Here is a 20,845-nt window from a genome sequence, read left to right on the forward strand (position 1 = left end):
CAGAGCCATATACCTTTAACCTTCTTCTGCACTTCTCCTCTGTATGTTGTTTTATCTCCAAAATTCAGAGCAGGCTTCAAATGACCCTTTAACTTCCCAGCTAGTGAGGCCATAGCATTTAAACGGCTTTACTTGTGGCTCTAACAGAGATGATACCGTAGAGAAGAAATACTCTTTCAGCCAAGGTCACATACCTTCTGCTCCCTCCTCCTCGAGAGATACAAGAGCTTGGTATATAGCAGGCATGGACAATTCAGTCTGAATTGCTCAAAAATTTACTATGGCATCAGAAACTGCAATGTATTCCTCTAAATGGTTGTTAAATAGGAAAACATAAAAAGCAGAAGACAACACATTGCATAATCATTTTGGCCCATTTACACTTCACTTTCCATGATTCTTCATTAAAGTTTAATTTATCATGATCATCAGAGCTGCCAAGCTAAGCTTTAAAGTATTATTCTTTTTGCAATGAATATTCTACTGCTTTGAAGTCAATGTGTAATTAGCTTAAAATACAAAGGTTACGAGTCTCTCTTATTAAAGTCGGTATCTCTGTTCTCCTTGGCAAGAATAAACAAGCCTCTTCCAAAGAGAACTTTAAAGAAAATATTAAAGGGAGTGGAAAATCCATTATATATCACCGAAGAACAGAAAAGTACAACCCAAAACCATGCTTACACAGCATCAGCCACATGCTGTTGAAGTTGGAAAGTAAAAAGCCAGGACATCTGTGATAACACACACTTACTCTGCCTCATGTTTCCTCAGCTGATTAATCTGGGAAAGTGTCAAATTGTTAAGGATGTACTACCATATACTATGTTTGACGCATCTCATTAAGCCTCTGTATGCTTGACTGAGGTCATTCTCAAAATACTTCACCAATGAAGCAGGCTGCTCTCTTCAGATGAGATAATAAGGTTAAAAACACCACTTTCAAGGCACCATCTGTACTTTTAACAACCTTTTCAGTTTTTAACATTTGTTAACAATTAAATTGTGATTTCTGGAATTTGAAAAATCCAGTTCAGCACTCATCTATTTATTATTTAATATAAATTTCACCTTCTGAAAATATGAATTAATCCTTTTTTAGGATCAGTCATTTGGAAAACATAATACGTACACAAATTTCACATTCATGCAAATGTGATTGAATAAATCCATCTTAGCAGCTTTGATCTCCAGTAAAAAAAATAAGCTGGAAAAGTAACTATGGAGATATATATATATACACACACACACACACACACACACACACACACACACAAACACAGTTTTACAAGTTATCAAATTAAAAGAGGCAGCCTCTTATGTCAATTCACACATATAGACACATACAAACCACAGTTTGTTCTATGTTAGACACATGAACTTGAAACACTGGAGCAACTTGAAGCAATGGAAGAATCTTAGTGCTAAAATATACCATTTGTTAGAAAGGATCATAGTTCAAGTAGGTGCTATATACTGTAAACCAACACAAGAACCTCTGCCAATGCTAATTTTGATCTTAAGTATAATTTCTTTTCCAGTTTTGGCCAGAGTACAAACTGCCAATTATGGAAGATTACAGAATTACAAAGAGAATTCCTAATATGTTTAATATCCACTAAGCAATATGTTAAGGCCACCGAAGTAGAGGCCATCATTTGTAATCTAAAGTTAGATTTTAACTCTAATTTGCAGACATTTGCACCACCTCCAGCTTTCCTTTGATGTGGTATCTTCTTCTGCAGAAGGATCTGCAGTAGCACAGCTTGTACCAGTCTATTGCACAAGTGTTTTACTTTATATTTGCTACTTAGCTAGGTAGAAAATAAGGGAAAGAATTCCTTACAGTTATTTACAGAGAGACATGCAGACAGAGCATTTCTATGGCACTGATGGATTGATGTCCCAGTCAAAGCTTTCAAAAAAAGTTCCTTCTTCTCTTCCCCAAGGCCAAACTATTACCTCAGAATATATGCAGACTGCTTCACAGATATGGAGTCACTAAGGAGATGGATGGAGTAATGTATATCCACACACATAATATATCTGTGAATATAAAGGCCATGACACAACTATAAGCAATACACTCCCTTTAGTGTTAAATAACAGAGGGTGCAAGGCACTTGAGAATCTCTGTGTAACAGTCCAACAGAATGGAGGTGATTTGTCATTAAGTAAGAGGAGGAAGCAGAATTTTATTCTGTTACTATCAGTGAAATGAAAAGAACATCACACACCAGGCTTTTATACTTGGGAAGTGCCTTGCCACAAGCTACATGGGGCAGAAGCTAGTTTTACTTGTTATAGCTGAAAAACTGTTATACCAATACAATAAAAACCAGCAGGATCTTATTAACAGTGATAAGGCAAAGATGCCACATTTATTGTAAATATAATAATAAGGCCAAAGATAAAAACAAACAACATTTAACCACTTATTCCTACTACTACTTATTCCTTATACACGCACACACACACATATATATATATTCATTCACACAACCATTCACTCAGGTTCTGTATAGGTGTTATAGTTACCAGCCTAGAAGTTGCTCATGCCAAGTTACTGGCCAGGTATCTTGGTCATGAGGATGGAGTTGAGTCTGTGTCAGCTACACCTGATGCTCCTGGAGGTTGGCAGCAGAACCAGAGACTCAAAGTCCTCAGTCTTCGGAGTTCATTTTTATAGGAATTAATTCTTGTGTTAGTCTATGGGAACCGTTTCATCCCACTGTTGTTGGCTCAATTAGCAGATGGCACATTCCTGGTGGCTCCACACTGTCTAAAGTGGCATATTCCTTCCAGGTGTTTGGGGTGGATCCCAGTTTACCCTCCGGGGGTTGTCTGGTGGTCCACTTTTGACACATTCTTTGGCCAGTGGATCCTTTCCAGGCTGGCACCTCCCTAACCATTCATGTACATCAAACATTCATCAACATACATTCCATATCTTAACCATATTTTAATTTACTGTCTCCACCACTTTTGGGATGTGTGTTAATTCCTATGAGATTCCCGGCCCTGCAATCACAGAGGGTGGGAGTCTGTTTGTTTACATTGTATCAATTACAGCTTAAGGCTAGCATAGTGTTTACTTCAAGAACAAAGTCAATTAACTTGTTTGTAAGTTTTGCATAGTAATAGAGTATCTTTCACAGGACAGATAGAATCAGTGTTTTCTGCAGACAGGAGCTTGCAAGTTTTAACATAAGACCTTAAAAGATTTTTGTACTTGGTGAACCTAGGGGGTCACTGTCACTTGGGGAAATCACTGTTAGTACCTTCTTTAATATCTCTACAAAACAATTGTGTGATAGACCAGTCACATTAATGGTGAAATCTCTATTTGAGTTTGTAACCTAACTTCTTGCAAAGGAGAGAAAAGGTAGGTGAGGCTCCTGAGACAATTTATTGTATTGGACCAACTTGTGTTGGTGAGAGAGCCAAGCTTTCAAGCCAGACAGAGCTCTTCTTCCAGTCTGGGAAAGGTACTCCAAGGGCCACAGCTAAATGCAACATGGAATTGATTGTTTAGCATAAGTAGGTAGCACATATTCTAAGAGACCATTCAAAGTAGAGTGGCCCATTAACACCTCTGCAGTCATAGGACAAAAAGAGGGAGTAGTGGGTTACTGATTGCTGTAATAAGCCATAACAGAACTTTTTGGAGGGCTTTGATGTGCACATCAACCTGTAAAAGAGTGATTGGAGCAGGGGGCTGGACCCATGGTCTCTCATGGGACTGTTCTAACTATTGGACTACAGAGTCATTCTCTCTCCATCCCTCTGGCCTTATGATTGATGTTGTCATGGAGAGGACAAGGGCAGGGGGGAAGAGAGTGGATAGATCACCCAGTTGGGAGACCCTGGGTCCAATCCTTCTGCTCCAATCACTATTTCATTATTTATCCCTGGTGGAATAGCTTCAACAGGAGAGATTAAGGGAGCCTCACCCCTTCATCGGACAATCCCATAGCTCAGTGGTTAGAGTTTGCTGCTAATAAGGAGGAGACCCCTGTGCCAAGCTTCTGCCCCCTCTGGTAGAAAAGGGGAAATTAAACCCAGGTATCCCACATCCCAGGTGAGTGCATTACTCACTGGGCTAAATGTGGGCATCACCACATCCTCCTCTTTCAGACATTTTGTGTGGTCAAGGCAGGTGTCTAACTCATTTGCTCAAGGAGCTGCCTGACTCCTGGCTGTTGGTTCCTATTGCTTGGTTGGATCTCTAGCAGAGATAGGTGCCTCTCTGCAACCTGGACTTAGGCACCTATCTCTGATGGAGAACAGGGCTTAGCACACCTGTTGTTGGCATCTCCCATTGGCTAGTTTAGGCAAGTTCCTGCTTAGTATGCTGGCTTTTGTAGATCACATTCTTAGGTGCATATCTCTCCCCATTCATTGTATAGAAGCCTAGTTGCCTAACTCAGGCTTTGTGGATCACTGTGTTTTGCCTGTGATTTTCTCGGCACCTAAAAGTTAGGCACTGTGATATTCAGTGTTCCAACTCCTAAGTCACTTTGTGGTTCCCACTCTGAGTCCCATGGGAAGTACTTTCTGAAGCAAATGGAAATATATCATCACTATCAGTTAGAGAATAAAGGAACTGTTTACGTATCAGCCACTCCAGTTAAACCACATGCAGATTGGGTGCAAGTTTAGGATGATGTCTGAGCCACAAAGCTTGTAAACTCTACTGGACACAGACATGGTAAAACAATTAACTAGCATTTAGAAACACTTTGATATAAATAGCGCTTTTCATCTGGGGATCTCAATGCACACCTCGGTCATTAAGTTTCACAATAGCCCTATGAAGTTGAACTAAGTGGGTATACAGAAGGCTATTGTCATAAACAGATAGTTAAGGGTTAAAGCCTCTTTTACCTGTAAAAGGTTAAGAAGTTCACCTAGCCTAGCTGACACCTGACCAGAGGAACCAATGGGGAAACAAGATGTTTCAAATGGAAGGAGGGACGTTTTCCTTTGTTTAAAGTTTTGGATTGGATCTGGACTCACCAGGAATTGGTGGGGGAAAGGAGGGGGGGATGATTAATTTCTCCCTGTTTTAAGATCCAAGAGGTTTGGATCTGTGTTCACCAGAAAATTGGTGATGTCCCTCAAGACTACCCAGGGAAAAAGGGGGTACTTGGGGGTGATGCCAGCAATACCAGATCTAAGCTAGTAATTAAGCTTAGAAGTGTCCATGCAGGTCCCCACATCTGTACCCTAAAGTTTAGAGTGAGGAAGGAATCTTGACAGGTATTGTGAGGCACAAAGAGTGCTAGATAACTTGCCAAGCATTACATAGAAAATCGGTGACAGAAACAGGACTCACATCTAATTGTACAGACTTGTTAATCTGCTTCTCAAACTATTAAGCCACATTTCACTTTATTTCTAGAGACTTGCTTACAAGTCCATTCCAAACTACACTGCATCATTTCTTTGGGCACCCTACATTCAGACATGGGAATTTTACTCATCCCTGTGAAAACATATAGTGTTCCAGTTCCATATAGTGTTTTAAGGAGTGTGGAGAGGGGTAGGGGGGAAATGTATGATGCTTATTTGCATTTTAATCTCAATTGTCCTAAGCAATTCTAGTAACATGATTTTTCCCATTTGAAAAAAATTTCATAACTATTGTTAAATGACCTGAGTTAATGAAAGACCTTCACTAGGAAAAAAATAAAAATAATAAAACCAACAACAAAATTTTAGCTGGAAACTATTTTTCACTACAGATTTATAATCAATGCCATTTTACAAACTGAGCTGACAATATAAGATCTAAGTTAGCAAAATAAGTCATCACTGCAATTTACAACTGATCGGAGAATATTAACAGCCTCAGGCAAATCAGTCATTAACTGCTACTGATTTGGAGGGTGACATGTCATTAATAATTCAATAAAAAAGGGCTTTGAGCAATAAAAGCTTAGGGTTATTTATTTAACCAATTAGATTCTTCTGGCAGCATCCCTGCTTTTGCAAGTATGACTAAACCACACATGTTCTTCAATTAATCATGAGAATTGTATACTACAAATCTGCAGTCCCTGCCTTTCCATTGGAGAGATGCACTGCATGAGAAGCCCTCAAGACTGAGAGGAAAAATACAATTCGTAACAGTTTTGTAGGCATAATTTATAGTCTCTCTCTGTGGATTAGAGAGTTGACACTTAGAGGATGGGCTAATTAGAAAAGCTTGGCCACTAGTGCTTAATGATCCACTCCTTGTGCACCACTTTCCTAATCCTCTGAGAGACGGGTACAAATTGCGCCTATAAAAAGTTATAATCTATTAACATGCATATGAGGAGCACCTTGTTACCACTAATGTTTAACAATCCTCTCTGATCTATTAAAGAGACTGGTACAGACTAATCTCTAATATGTTATACTGAATCATCAGGTATGTCATTTATTAATAGTTTTATTTTGTTTTAAAAGCACAGTGTGATATGTCATTACTATGATATTGGTAGGCTTGGTTACTGCATTTTTAATGTATGGAATGCTTCAGCGCTCTCTCTTTGAGAATTGATCTCTGACTCCAATATGTATAAACCAAGTGGGCTAAATTCTCTTCTCTAAAGAGTAAGTAAAGTTTCCTGCTTCAGGTCTCTTGCTCAGTGAACCAAACTAGCTGAAATCTCCAGAGTGCAGTGGCCTTATGTGTTGGATATTTAATCTTCTCTCTGAGCTCTGCAATGGCAAGCCGTTTTTATTTTATTTTTTTTGGCTCTACTTATTTGGATAAAAGCCAGAATTAGTCATGAGTCTTTCACAGATGTCATGGATTCCGGGACTTCCGCAGCTGCAGCTGCTGCTCCGCTGGACCAGGGACCTGCCACACCGACTGTTGCTCAGGTGGCCCCAGGCAGTTGGTCCCAGGAGCTGCCCCTGAGCAGTGGTTGGGGAGCAGCAGCGACATACCAGGCCACCCCCTGCTTGGAGGAGCGGCGGTGGGGCCATGGGCCACCCCCCGCCCGGAGAAGCACCAGCGGGGCCCTGGGACGCCTGCCTGCCTGCCAGGAGCGGCAACGGGGCCATAGGTTGCCCACCCCCAGGAGCAGTGGTGGGGCCCCAGGCCACCCTCCCCAGGACTAAAAATGACCACCAGAGCACCCCCCAGCCCCAGAGCAACAGCGTCCGCCAGAGTGCTCCCCTCCCCCAGCACCTAAGATTTAGTTAGGGGTATTTTTAGTAAAAGTCAGGTCAGATCACCCCTGACCTGTCCATGACTTTTACTAGAAATACCCCTAACTAAATCGTAGCCTTAGTCATGACATGTCATACAATCTGCTTCTAGCTGATGATAGAACCAGCTTAAACTAATGAAAGAATTGGAAATATATTCTTACTTTCGACACAGAGGTGAGGGGCTTAGGGCTCAATTTGGCCCCCACTTAAACAGGGGAAAACTCCCACCTAAGTCAATTGTATTCAGAACTGGAGCCTTAATGTTTGGGGCCCCCTTGGTATACGTAATTATTCCCAGGGAGACAATCACGGGAATCAAGTGAGTATTGACACCGCATGTTTGCTTTTATAATTGATTGATATTAAAAATAATGATAAGCAATGGAAAACAACCTTCCTAATGAAATAAATAATAAACTAAATGTCAACTTCCTCACACAGACTAGGATTTCTCAAGCTCACCCTTGGGAGAAGCAATGAATGTAACAACAACCACAGGGTTTATATGTGTTTGAAATTAAACCAATATCTCGCTAGAAAATTTATGAGATGCTGGTTTTCAGTGTAAAGTCAGCCACAAAACATCATATTTTAATTGACTTTCTTTCATTCTCCAGTTGTTGTTTTTTAAACACAAATGGGACACCACTGACCAAGCCAGTATTTTCAGGAAAGGATCCCAAAAATTGGGCACTCAAGTCTATATTTGGCACCTAAACAAAAGGCCTGGGTTTCAGAAGGAATATGCACTTGGCAGGAACCATTGAAATCAAGGGGCACTATGAGTCCCAGTACCTCTAAAAATCATGACATCTATTCAGATATGTAATATGGACTTCAGGCTAGATCCACAAAGGGTCTTGGGTGCTACAATGCTCAGTTTTGCATCACCTAACTTTTAGATGCTTTGCTACCCAGTGGAATCCACAGCCATGGGCAGATTGTGAACCTCCCGTTTTGGGAGGATAGCCCCTCCTCTGCCCCTTCCACCCAAGGCCCCACCCCCTTCTTCCCAAGGCCCTAGCCCCCACTACACCCCCCTACTCTTGCCTGCCAAGGCCAGAGGAGCCTTAAGCCCCCCACAGCAGCCAGAAGAGCCCTGGCCCACCCACCCACCTGAGCCACCCCAAACCCTGGCTGGCTGCAGGAGCCTCAAGCCCCAAGCCCACAACCTTAAATCACATGCCTAGACTCCTGGTACAGTACACAGGGAGAATTACTTGCCTAAATATGGAATCCATAAAAGTCAGCATGCTGAGCAACCTAAGCTACCAATGCTGAGAAGAGGGGTGTTGCCGAAGTCCAGCTCTTCTCAGAGAGCTAGGTGCCTAAGTCTGGCCTGGAGGAAGGCTCCTCTCTCTCCTTGGAATTCACAGCTGCGAACCCTTTCCTGGAAACAAGCACCTAAGCATTTTTTTTTTTTTGCAAGAAATATGGGGGGAGGGGTGGAGATGCTGAGCTGCCTTTAGTCCCATGGTTCATGCTCTTACTAGGGATGTGGGGGGAGACCTGAGTTCAATCCTCCACCACCCTTGGTCTGATGTAGAAAAGGGAGTTGTAGTTCAGTTTCTCATCTTTCAAGATGCTTAACTTTAGGCAACCACGTTTGGAATTTTTTGTCCAATTAATGAATTAATTATCTAAATTAATGAATACTGATATCTATTTTATACTAACCCTTTCCTACCTACTCTGCATTTATTAACTTCATTAGCTGCTCAGCATTCATAGAATAAGAACTGTGTCTTAATCCAAACTATTCCAGCTCTCTCTCCTTAACTTTGCCTCTCCTCTTTTCTTGTGAATTCACCGTGCTACTGAAGTGAGGAAATGGTTCAAACACCAAATGTATGAAAAGGACTAGCAACCCTGTGAAAGCATACAGCAATTTCTAACCATCTTTAAGAACATAATTCACATGTGTTAGAGCTGGAGGCAGTGAAGTAACTGAACCCATTAGAACCTGTTAGTACAAGAAAGGCACATACACTGTAGACTTTAAAATAGCTGTACTCTCATAGAGGAAGTAGAATATAGTTTATACCAATGTGAACTCTGTGTTAAATGATTATATTCTTTTAAATAGTATAATCCATCTCAATTGATCCCAAAGGGATTTTACAAATTTATCAGAGAGCTATAGAATTTCTGCCAATGCTGATATGTCATCTCAAGGGTGAAATCCAGCAGATATTTAACAGAGCACAGCAACACTTTTATTTCTATTATTAAATATTGTTCAAACACATAAAAAAGTGCTAGGTGACTCACCGAAACAAATACAGACACACTCCCTGCTCAGAAGAGCATACAAAAAATATTTGATATGACAAGAAATTGGGAACATAAACAGACAACAAAGAGGGGCCATGGGTGAGGAGGGATGCAGGTGACAATAATAAGATCACACAGATACTCTGGTTAGTAAAGCACGCACACTGTTCATGGCTGTATTTGTTAATTGTGTAGGGTTTTAAAACCGTCCTTCACCTCACTTCTAATAGACAAGACAGTGAAAAATGTAACATGGGATCTTTAATGCCATCTCATTCAAAACAGAACACCTCCAACAATACAGCCCAATGCACTGATTCACTAATGACTCAAACAGAATATAACTTACCAGCACCACTTCCTGCAGCAGGATGGTGTTTCTGGATGGTCTCCTTCCCGAATACTAACCTGGCTCAACCTTTCTTAGGCCATGGCTACACTGGAGAGTTACAGCACTGGTGGTGGGTTTACAGCGCTGCAACTTAGTAACTGTCCACACCTGCAAGGCACATCCAGCGCTGCAACTCCCTGGCTGCAGCGCTGGCTGTACACCTGGTCTGCTTGGGGTATAACGATTGCAGCACTGGTGATGCAGCGCTGCTCGTCAAGTGTGGCCACCAAAAGCACTGTAATTGGCCTCCAGGTATAGGAGGTATCCCAGAATGCCTGTTCACAACAAACCGGAAGAGTGGCTGAACTCCAGGCTCCCTGGAGCTGCTTATCTAAAAAACAAACACAGCTCCTGTTTGCTCGAGCAAGCCTGTGGAGGCAGGCAGGAGAATTGCTTTGGAATGTTCACAGCTGTTTGCTTGAGGAGAGAAGCCACACGGCGGAGGGGGAGGAGGCAGTCCGTGTGTGAGCAGCTGCTTATGTGGTCCGAAGGCTATTTAGGAGTGCATAATTTGCATTTAATGAATAAGAGAGGGGTGGGGGAAGGGGTCGAAACTTTTAAAATGATTGAAGGTAGGTGCTGTGTATCTTCCAGTCCTTAGAACTTGCAAGGCAGGGAGCTGACAACAGTGTCAGCTCCAAAAATTCACTCTCTCTGTCCCCCTCACGCCCCCTGTCACACTACACCCCACACCCCTCTTTTGAAAAGCAATTTGCAGCCACTTGAACGCTGGGATAGCTGCCTACACTGCAAAAGCAGCAAAGAATCCTGTGGCACCTTATAGACTAACAGACGTTTTGGAGCTTGATCTTTCGTGGATGAATACCCACTTCCTCAGATGCAGCGCTGATAGCTGTCAGTGTTGCCACACTGCAGCGCTTTCCCTACACAGCTGTACGAAGACAGCTGTAACTCCCAGCACTGTACAGCTGTAAGTGTAGCCATACCCTAAGTCACTTTATTCCTTGGATCATGTAGCATGTAGGGCAGAATGCAGAAGAAAGGGAATAATCTGCCTAAATGAAACAAATTTGTAAAAACTTCTAGACTTAATTTGCAACTTGAGGATTTTTGAAAACAGGTTGATTTTGTAAATAAACCCAAATGTTGTAGGGTGTGGCTGAAAATCACACCTAAAGAAGGTGGAGAGGGGAAGGAGAGAAAGAATTGAGGAGCATTTGCCTAAATAATTGTCCTAATTTTAATGAAAAAAATTAAATCCATTCAAAATAGCTTTCAGCCAAAAATAAATTTGCACCAAAGGACCTGTATAATTTTAAAAGTTAATGTGATTACTTTCTGTGGAATTGGAATCCTGTACTCACACTGAATAATACCTTACTCCACAAGTATTCCTACTGACATCAATGGGAGTACTCTTGCTAGAAAATGGCCAATTTGTAAAAAGCCCGTGAAAAAGTACATCTCTGGGGCGTGGAAAGGTTTTCATATTAAGTTTCAATTTTTTGGTCATTTTTCCATAGCTCTTCTAAGCAATTTAAAGGAAAAGAGATGATTGTTCATTGATTTTATTTTAGATTTCAGAATCATCTCATCATGTACCCAAAATAATGGCCTGGGGCACTTTTTTATTTTTGTAGTTAACACAAAAATAGCTAAAACATATCTAACACCATTGCAGCTGCTACATTGATATACAGAGAGCAAGGTGGGCTGTTTACCTAACTTGCTGCCCTCTGCCCTGTTCTGGACACACCTCTATTCCATGCAGTTCATAGCTGCAGCCCCTCCATTACCCAATCTGAAATCTCTTCTGCTGCTTAAACTTAAATCCCAGCCAACTTCATGTCTGGATTCTAATAATGTCCATTCACGCTCTTAACTACTCAAGCTTCTGATCATGTGCACACATAACACAACAGCAACAAAACCACATGGGTGAGGGGAGACAGGGCTTGCCGGTCTCGGGCTTAATTATTTTGTGCTTTATTATTTTGTCCATGTATATGGGAGAAAGAAAATTCAAAGGAGCCCAGCCAGTTCCCTCACACAAGGTCCATGGGAAGAGGAAGCATGCTGAAAGAGGAAGAGTCGTGGTTTCCTCTCTGAACAAAGGCATAACAGGGATTATAGGGCCCTAAATTATAACATTCTCTGTCTGAAATCCCACTCACAACTTTATGCTTAATCCTGATCACTATATCATTAACAATAAATACATGAATCAATAAAAATGCTATAACATTTGAAAAAGTGCAGAGCAACAAAGCTTATCCAAGAACTCAAAAGTACAGGACAAGTTAAGGCTGCAGTCTATTTAAATCTGTCCAGCCAGAAAGCAAAACAGCTGAAGGGATTAATAAGAGTAGAGAGATAATGTCAAATTGCATTACTTTTCTCTGTTCCATATTGTGCAACAGGATTGGGCATGAAACATAATATATTTAAAGCTGACATCAGAAAGCAATATCTTTCTGCACAAAGAACCCCATCTGCGAAAAGTGCCTTTCCAAACAACTATGTCACATTAAAAATCTTAGCTCATTCAAGAATCAACATAACATTATGGGAACGAGAAGGGAAGAAGAGGGGAGGGAGTGCTAAGGAAATACATGAGCTTTGATGGGGCAAATATTCTTCATTTCCAATATGTTATTTAAGTGAGGCTTTTTCCAAGTTGTTGTAACTTCTTAAATTTTGACAGTTCACTATTGACTTAGGATAATTTTGGTGTGCTGGTCTGACATGCAAAACTTCTAATAACTTCTGCCGTAGTGTTAGATGAATAAAATGAGCAGGATTTGGACTTTAACGAATACTACCAATAAAGGAAACTATCTTAATAATTGTTAAGTAACTGAACAAATATGTCAACAGCATTGTTTCACACTTCCATAACATTTTCTGGTACCAGTATTCCTTATTCAGGGCAGTGTCAAAAGTTCCCATATAGTATTTTCATTTTAACTTACTCAAGCTAATTTAGAGTGTCATTTTATATAGACTTCAGCCAAATAAAGAACTGGCACACTAAACACCTTTGAAGTTGCTTAATAGAAACACTAAAGGAAACATGAATAAAGATCATATCTAAATCATTGATTCTGCTAGTGTATTTCTTCATCCAACTTACTCTTTCTCAATTTATTGACAGTTATGGTGCAATTAAAAGAAAAACACTGAAGTAATGCTTTTAGTATTTAGCTTCAGTATCTCAGACTGTTATATATGGTTTTGATTCTGTGTTATGTTTTTGTAATGAATAAAGCTATTAAATTTGCTTATCATTGAGCTATCTTCAGGGGATACCAAGTTGCTCTTCCTCCCTTCTAGCTTCATGGTTTCCACCATAGAGCTACTGGCCTCCAATCCAAAGGTCTGTAGGACTCTAGTCGACAGGATTTTCTGGAGAGCACTAATATTCACTGCCAACACTCAAAAAATATTTCAGTAGTGGCAATGAGAATTATCTAGTACCCCACATCCACAATGTGGGAGAGGACTAATGCATAGTTTCCCACAAAAGACTGGGTACTGGGTGATTGGACTCCAGAAGGATAGGTATAGAAATGCAAACATGGGGACGATGAGGGCCTAGGGCAGAGGAGGAGGAAGAGTGCATGGAGAGTGCCTCTCACGTATTTTCCCATTAGTGTATCCAACTGCAGGATTCAGAAGATATATGCCACAAAGCTGGAGAGAATTTAGAGAAGAATTAAATTGAATCATAAAATAAATAACCCTCTCTATGTGCCATTTAAAGGAAAATGCATTTGTTGCACTAGAAAAATGAGGACATAAAAAACACCAGCAATAAAGTTTGTATGTAACTACAACAAACCATCATGGGAACTAGATAAAGTTATTTTTATGAATAAGAGTATAAAAGATGTACAATATGTTCTCAAGGGGCCACCAAATGAAATTAATGGGCAGCAGGTTTAAAACAAATAAAAGGAAGTTCTTCTTCACACAGCGCACAGTCAACCTGTGGAACTCCTTGCCTGAGGAGGTTGTGAAGGCTAGGACTATAACAGCGTTTAAAAGAGAACTAGATAAATTCATGGAGATTAAGTCCATTAATGGCTATTAGCCAGGACGGGTAAGGAATGATGTCCCTAGCCTCTGTTTGTCAGAGGCTGGAGATGGATGGCAGGAGAGAGATCACTTGATCATTGCCTGTTAGATTCACTCGCTCTGGGGCACCTGGCATTGGCCACTGTAGGCAGACAGGATGCTGGGCTGGATGGACCTGTGGTCTGACCCAGTATGGCTGTTCTTATGTTCTTAATGTGAATGTTTGCTTTAAATTCCCCTTGACATACTGTATGACTTTAGAGTAAGAAGTTTTGTTATCTGTGCTTTTCCTTTAATGACTTTTTCTTAGCCCTGCCCCATATCTTCTTTTCAATCCTTTCATTATGCCTACACCATGTACTGCTTTGTACTCACAGGGAAAACATACATTTCAATGAAGTCAGGACCTGGCATCATTGTGACTTTTATCAAAATATCTATTCATCCATATTTTTTTTCATATAGCACATGGAAAACATTGTAATCACTTTAAATTGTTATGGTATACAGCATTAATCATCTGATCAAAAACATATGGCCCACTTGTGACGGGTTCAGTCACAGAGACCCCCTTGGGACTGTTACCTGACATGTGGAATTTATTTTTGAGCCTGTTTTCCCTGCCAGCTTGGGGACTCCAGAACCCTGCCTTCTTGAGCCAGATATGCTAGCCTGCTGCAAACACAGACCGAGGTCTGATCCACGCCCCCAAAGCTGCAGGCTTAACTGAAAACAGCTTTGCAAGGTTCTGGAGTCACAAGCTGACAGGGAAAATGGGCTCAGAGGTAAATTCTGCACATCAGGTGACAGTCTCAAAGGAGTCTCTGTGACCAAATCTGTCACATTGCCATAGTCGAACAGGATCTGTGCACAGCTGATTGCTTTGAGACACTGGTAGTGATTTTAAGTGAGTTTTAAGTGTGGTAGCTCGAGAAGAGACAAAGTGGCAACTGGTTTGTTATTTTCAGTTTGCTTATTTCAGGTAAGGGAAATAGAGACAGAAAATTAGCAAAAGGGATGAGAGTGAAGCTCAGGAGAAGCTAGAACTGCACAGGCTGCAAAATGCTGAGAAGGAAAAGGAACATAAAAGGCAGATTAAATTAAAACAAATGGAGATTGATGGACGATGTGTGAGGGAAAAAGCTGCTCACAAAAGAGCCATGGAAGCCCAGAGGTTAGCCCAACAAGCTGCTCAAGAAGACAGGCAGCAAGCCCTGGAGCTCAGGCAGGTGAAGGCTGACAAAAAAAGGCAGGAGAAGGAAAGACAGAAGCAGCTAGCCCTGGAGTTAAAAGACAAAGAAACTGAGGCCCAAACTGAGACCAAGAAGCATGAACTGGCTCTAATGGAGTGGAAGATACAGAACTCTTCAGCAACTGGCTCCAGTTCCCCCAAAAGCCACAAATGGGAATGATTATGTCCACAATATGAAGAATCCAGTGATATTGCTGAGTATTTCATCACTTTTGAGAGACTGTGCACTCACCATGTGATTCCTGAGGATCAGAAAATGACCACTCTGGTTGCAGAATTGACTGGGAGAGCTCTGGACATACTCAGTAAGATGCCTATTGCTGATGCTTCAAACTATGGTAAATTTAAGGAACTGGTTTTGAAACAGTTTCAGATTACACCTGAAACCCATAGGGTAAAATTCAGGAGTCTTAAGAGGGGATCTGGATTGAGTAATGTGGTTTATGTAAATGAAATGAGGGATTTGTTAGACAACTGGGTGAGGGGGAAAGGCATTACAAGCATGGAAGAAATGTGTGATTTGGTTACTCAGGAACAGTTCCTGAATATGTGCAGTGATGATGTAAAACAGTATTTCTGGGACAAAAAGGTGGATGTAGTGGGTAAATTAGCTGGGTTTGCAGACTCTTATGAGAAATTACAAGCTGCAATTAAACATAAACCACTGACAGAGGGGTACAAGTTTGGGGGAAGGCAAAATCACCGTTTTACCGCTGGGAAAAAGGACGCTGGGTGTTCACCTCCCCATTCCTCTGTTATTTGTCACAAGTCTCCTATACAAGCAGAGGAGCCCAGAAGGTGCTATCATTGCAAGTCCACTGAGCACTAGAGGAATAAATGTTCTTAGCTGAGTGGGAACAGGCACCACGTAACACATGAAGCTGTTACTTCTCAGAGCACAGGGGTATCCCAGGCTTCTGCCTCTTACCACACAGGATTTGTAAAGGTTGCTTCTACACATCCAACCAATGAGCATATGCATGCTGTTAAGCTTAATGACAAAATGCTCCAAGGATGGAGACATGCATCCGACGAAGTGGGTATTCGCCCATGAAAGCTCATGCTCCAATACGTCTGTTAGTCTATAAGGTGCCTGTCATAAACAGATAGCTAAGGGTTGATGTCTCTTTCACCTGAAGCACCTGCCCAGAGGACCAATCAGGAAACCGGATTTTTTCAACTTTGGGTGGAGGGAAGTTTGTGTCTGAGGTCTTTCTCTGTCTGCCTGCTTTCTCTGAGCTTTGGAGAAGTAGTTCTGCTTTCTAATCTTCTGTTTCTAAGTGTAAGGACAAAGAGATCAGATAGTAAGTTATATGGTTTCTTTTCTTTGGTATTTGCATGAATATAAGTGCTGGAGTGCTTTGATTTGTATTCTTTTTGAATAAGGCTGTTTATTCAATATTCTTTTAAGCAATTGACCCTGTATTTCGTCACCTTAATACAGAGAGACCATTTGTATGTATTTTTTCTTTCTTTTTTATATAAAGCTTTCTTTTAAGACCTGTTGGAGTTTTTCTTTACTTCAGGGAAATTGAGTCTGTACTCACCAGGGAATTGGTAGGAGGAAGAAATCAGGGGGAGATCTGTGTGTGTTGAATTTGCTAGCCTGATTTTGCATTTCCTCTGGGTGAAGAGGAAAGTGCTTTTTGTTTCCAGGACTGGGAACGGAGAGGGGGAGTCACTCTGTTTGGATTCACAGAGCTTGTGTCTGTGTATCTCTCCAGGAGCACCTGGAGGGGGGAAGGGAAAAAGGATTATTTCCCTTTGTTGTGAGACTCAAGGGATTTGGGTCTTGGGGTCCCCAGGGAAGGCTTTTCAGGGGGACCACAGTGCCCCAAAACACTCTAATTTTTTGGGTGGTGGCAGCAAGTACCAGGTCCAAGCTGGTAGCTAAGCTTGGAGGTTTTCATGCTAACCCCCATATTTTGGACGCTAAGGTCCAAATCTGGGACTAAGGTTATGACAGTGCCACAGGACTCTTTGCTGCTTTCAAGGATGGAGAGATACTGGCGCAGAGATTTCTGTGGTCCGGAGAGACCTGATCCATGAGAAGGATTTTTTACCAGGAAAAATGGCAGAATTAGAATTGGTGGGAGGTTACAAAGTCCTTGCACCTTTAGCTAAGGTACACATGAAAACTGGTGATGTGCAGGCTGAACTAACTGTGGCAGCAGTAGCAAAAATTTTGCACCGTTTCTACTGAGAAATTACTTTTTTGATGTGGCAGAATCTGTCCCAGGGTTTATAAGCAGCAAGAAGGAATCTTGTGCTGAAAGTCCCAGAGAAGAGGGTGAACTCACATGTGCTGCTGGGGAAATAGGACAGTGTCTCTTCAACTCCTCTGTAGCGGTAAACAGTGGGCTGCTGGGGGCAGGGATGGTCATAACCAGTTCCTGTTAGGGGACCGGATGTCCCAATTTTATAGGGACAGTCTCGATTTTGGGGTCTTTTTCTTATATAGGCTCCTATTACCCCCCACCCTCTGTCCTGATTTTTCAAACTTGCTGTCTGGTCACCCTAGTTTTTGTAGCCCCGAGGCTCAAGGCAGGTCCCTGCGGGAAGGACTGTGATCATCTCCCTGAGGGAGGGGGATGGTCCACCTTGTAACAGGGAGGCCTTCCCAGCTGCTGACTGCCAGGAAGATGTAGTTCAGCAGGTGACAGACCTGACCCTGCGGTGCGAAGAAACATGTATCCCAGAGATGGAAGTTGGGGTCCTGGTGACCGCTGCAGTGGGAACAAACCCCAAGGGCTCTGTAGCTGGAAGCAAGCCCAACCTGTGTGAAAGGGGGGAGATTTTGCTGCCCAGTGAAGGGTCTGTTATAGCTGGTAGCTGTTAGCCCACAGCTGAATCAGAGTCACCTTCCCTTTTGGGGGGCACAGGAGTGTCTGACCCAGAGGGGAGCCCAGAGAGGGAAATCCAGATGGAAGGTGATGGGGGACAGGAGGGTTTCTCCACCTTTTGTAGGAAGGCATTTCCAGAGGAGGCGGGTGAAGGATCAGCATCTGAAATCCCAGACCCCTCACTTATATGTCAGGTTTTAAGGGAAGACTGGGAGCAGGGGTTAAAGTAACTTAAAGGACTTGCTGGTACTCCAGAGTCCTGCGGAGGGAGAGGAGCCTCAACCGGAAGAGGCGTGGCCTCTATCAGAAGAGGTGGGGGCTTTAAATCCCCGGGCTTTTAAATCAGGATTTAAAGGGCTCAGGGATTCAGCTCAAGCTAGGAGCCGGGCCCTTTAAATCACCCTCGGAGCTACCAGCTGCAGAGGTGGCTGGGAGCCTTGGGGTTTGAGCAGGGGTGAAAGTAATTTACATTTCTTACCCATATGGTCCAATCGCAAGCAACTCACCTCTCCTATGTACTTCATGGATTCCTCCCATTGCATGACATAGATAGAGAAAATAAAGCTACTATTACTACTACCAGTACTGTCTATAATAAAACTTTACTTTCGGAATAAGCCTGAAAAAGGGAAAACTCACTGTCACATTTTTCTCCGTGTCTTCCCTCCTCCTCCAGCCAGGCTCCGGACACTAGGCTCCATGCTTTCTCCCTGCCTGGCACTGAGCAGCAGCTGCAGGGGCTTCCCTCTAGCTGGCAGCAGGGAGACTGGATAAGGGAGGGAGAAGTCTACCTGCTGCATAAGAATAGTTTAAACTCAGTTGTTCCCTGCACGGTTCAGTAACATTTCAAAGAGGATCTGCAAGCAGTTTGGACATCACAACCATGATCCTCTGCTGGGGAGGCAATGGGATAGATTTGAACTTGGAAATGGTTTCTGATTTTGATTGCATTTTTTGTGTATAGGAGATCCCCTCATCCCGGGGGCAGGAAAGAACTGCCCCTGCCATGGTCACACACCCCCTCCCCGCCTCCAACAACAACTGGGAGTGAAATTAAAAAGGATGGAAGAAACGGCTCCTAATGCTGCAAGCTAGAGCCTAGAGGAGAACCCCTGCTGGGGGGAGGAATGCAGAGCCTTGTCTGCAGCCTGGCTGGAGGAGGGGGAGGGAGACGAGAAACCAATGTTGTGTCTTGTATTTGTTGTGTATATTAGTATTGGAGAGAGATCCCCTCATCCCCTGGGGCAGACAAGGACTGTCCCTGCCATGGTCAAACACACTCTCCCCACTCCTTCCAGCTATGTGAGTGAAATTAACAAGGATGCCAGAAACCACTCCTAACCCCAGGGGGCTGAACCGCTCAGTGAACAGCTGAGTTTAAACTATTCTTATGCAAGGGGCAGGCTTCTCCCTCCTTCAGCCAGTCTCCTTTTCCTACCAATCTTCCGTACTGGCCCATACCGGCTTACTTTCACCTCTGACTGGAGGTCAAATCTCCTGGAGGGGAAAGTCCACCCAACTGACCTTTTGGGAACAGAGAGTGGGGTGACCGAGGGGACCTTACCAAACCAAGGCACTTAATTGAAAGAGGTTGTTCCTGCTACGCTTGTAGGGTGACCAGACAGCAAACATGAAAAATTGGGACAGAGGGTGGGGGTAATAGGAGCCTATATAAGAAAAAGACCCCAAAATCAGGACTGTCCCTATGAAATCGGGACATCTGGCCACCCTACACTTGTAAAAGAGAAAACTGTCTCTTCAAGGCGGGAAGAAGAAAAACTTTGCATTTGGGAAACTTCACAAGCAGGTGAGGTCCAACACAGAGAAATTCTAGCGAAGGGGCTGAGGACAGGCATGGTCGCAGTACACCCTTTCCTTGCCAAACCCTCAAACACATGCCTGAATTGAAAGCCTTCTCCAAAGAGGCAGGAGAATTTGTGTCTAAGCACCTACCGTGGTACACAAAAGGATTGGGAAATGCAGTGGATACTGGGCAAGCCAGGCTGTGTGAACAGTCTGCTGGGGGGGAGGAATGCAGAGCCTTCTCTGCAGCCTGCTAATAATAAATGCTCTGAGCAGGGAGGGATAGATCAGTGGTTTGAGCATTAGCCTACTAAACCCAGGGTTGTGAGTTCAATCCTTGAGGAGGCCACTTAGGGATCTGGGGCAAAATCAGTACTTGGTCCTGCTAGAGGAGGCTGGACTCAATGACCTTTCAAGGTCCCTTCCAGCTCTAGGAGATGGGTATATCTCTATTATATATATATATATTTTTTTTTTTGATGCGTGACAACATGATTTTTGGAAAACCTTTTGTACATGCTAGGAATGGTGACAAGACAGTCCCACAAACATGTGACTTTTCAGCTTATACCTGTAGACAAGCTGGAAGCTTGGCACAGCAGCAAAAGCACAACAGGCCTACACTGCTGTGTGGAAGGGAAAACTGAGGCACGCTACCTCATGGCATTGGTGGCTAAATGCCAAGACACCTACACTTTTACAGCTACTGTTATCTGCATTCTGTTAGCAATACTGCACCCCAACTTGTTTTCAGGCACCTGAGGACCAGGAACCCCAAACCTTGCTAGGACACTTATGAACAACAACATAGGGTTTAAAGGTATTGAAAGAGGGTGTGTAACCAGAGACAAACAGGGATTTTATATGTACTGCCTCCACTATGGACAGTGTCCAAGACTCCAGCAGTAAGTTCAGAAGGAGGGTGTGACATTGCACTCCATAATATTTTATGGAAATATGCTTATGATTGTAAATATGATATAACTGGAATATGCTTCATGCATAAGATCTCTTGTAAGGTATCATTACAAAACTTAT

At 42.6% G+C, this 20,845-nt stretch overlaps 1 protein-coding gene and 1 long non-coding RNA gene across 2 annotated transcripts in view; one reads left to right on the forward strand and one right to left on the reverse strand.

Annotated features, from left to right (window-relative positions):
• The window catches only part of LOC127043996 (uncharacterized), a 46,832-nt gene extending 30,171 nt beyond the window's left edge, over positions 1 to 16,661 (forward strand). The window contains exon 2 of the long non-coding RNA XR_007772381.1: positions 16,443 to 16,661. This is a non-coding gene — a long non-coding RNA (uncharacterized LOC127043996). The remainder of the gene's footprint in view (positions 1 to 16,442) is intronic.
• The window catches only part of SEMA5A (semaphorin 5A), a 630,546-nt gene that overhangs the window by 524,616 nt on the left and 85,085 nt on the right, over positions 1 to 20,845 (reverse strand). The window lies entirely within an intron of this gene.

Source organism: Gopherus flavomarginatus, chromosome 2 (assembly GCF_025201925.1).
Source record: "Gopherus flavomarginatus isolate rGopFla2 chromosome 2, rGopFla2.mat.asm, whole genome shotgun sequence".
NCBI classification, from domain to species: domain Eukaryota; kingdom Metazoa; phylum Chordata; order Testudines; family Testudinidae; genus Gopherus; species Gopherus flavomarginatus.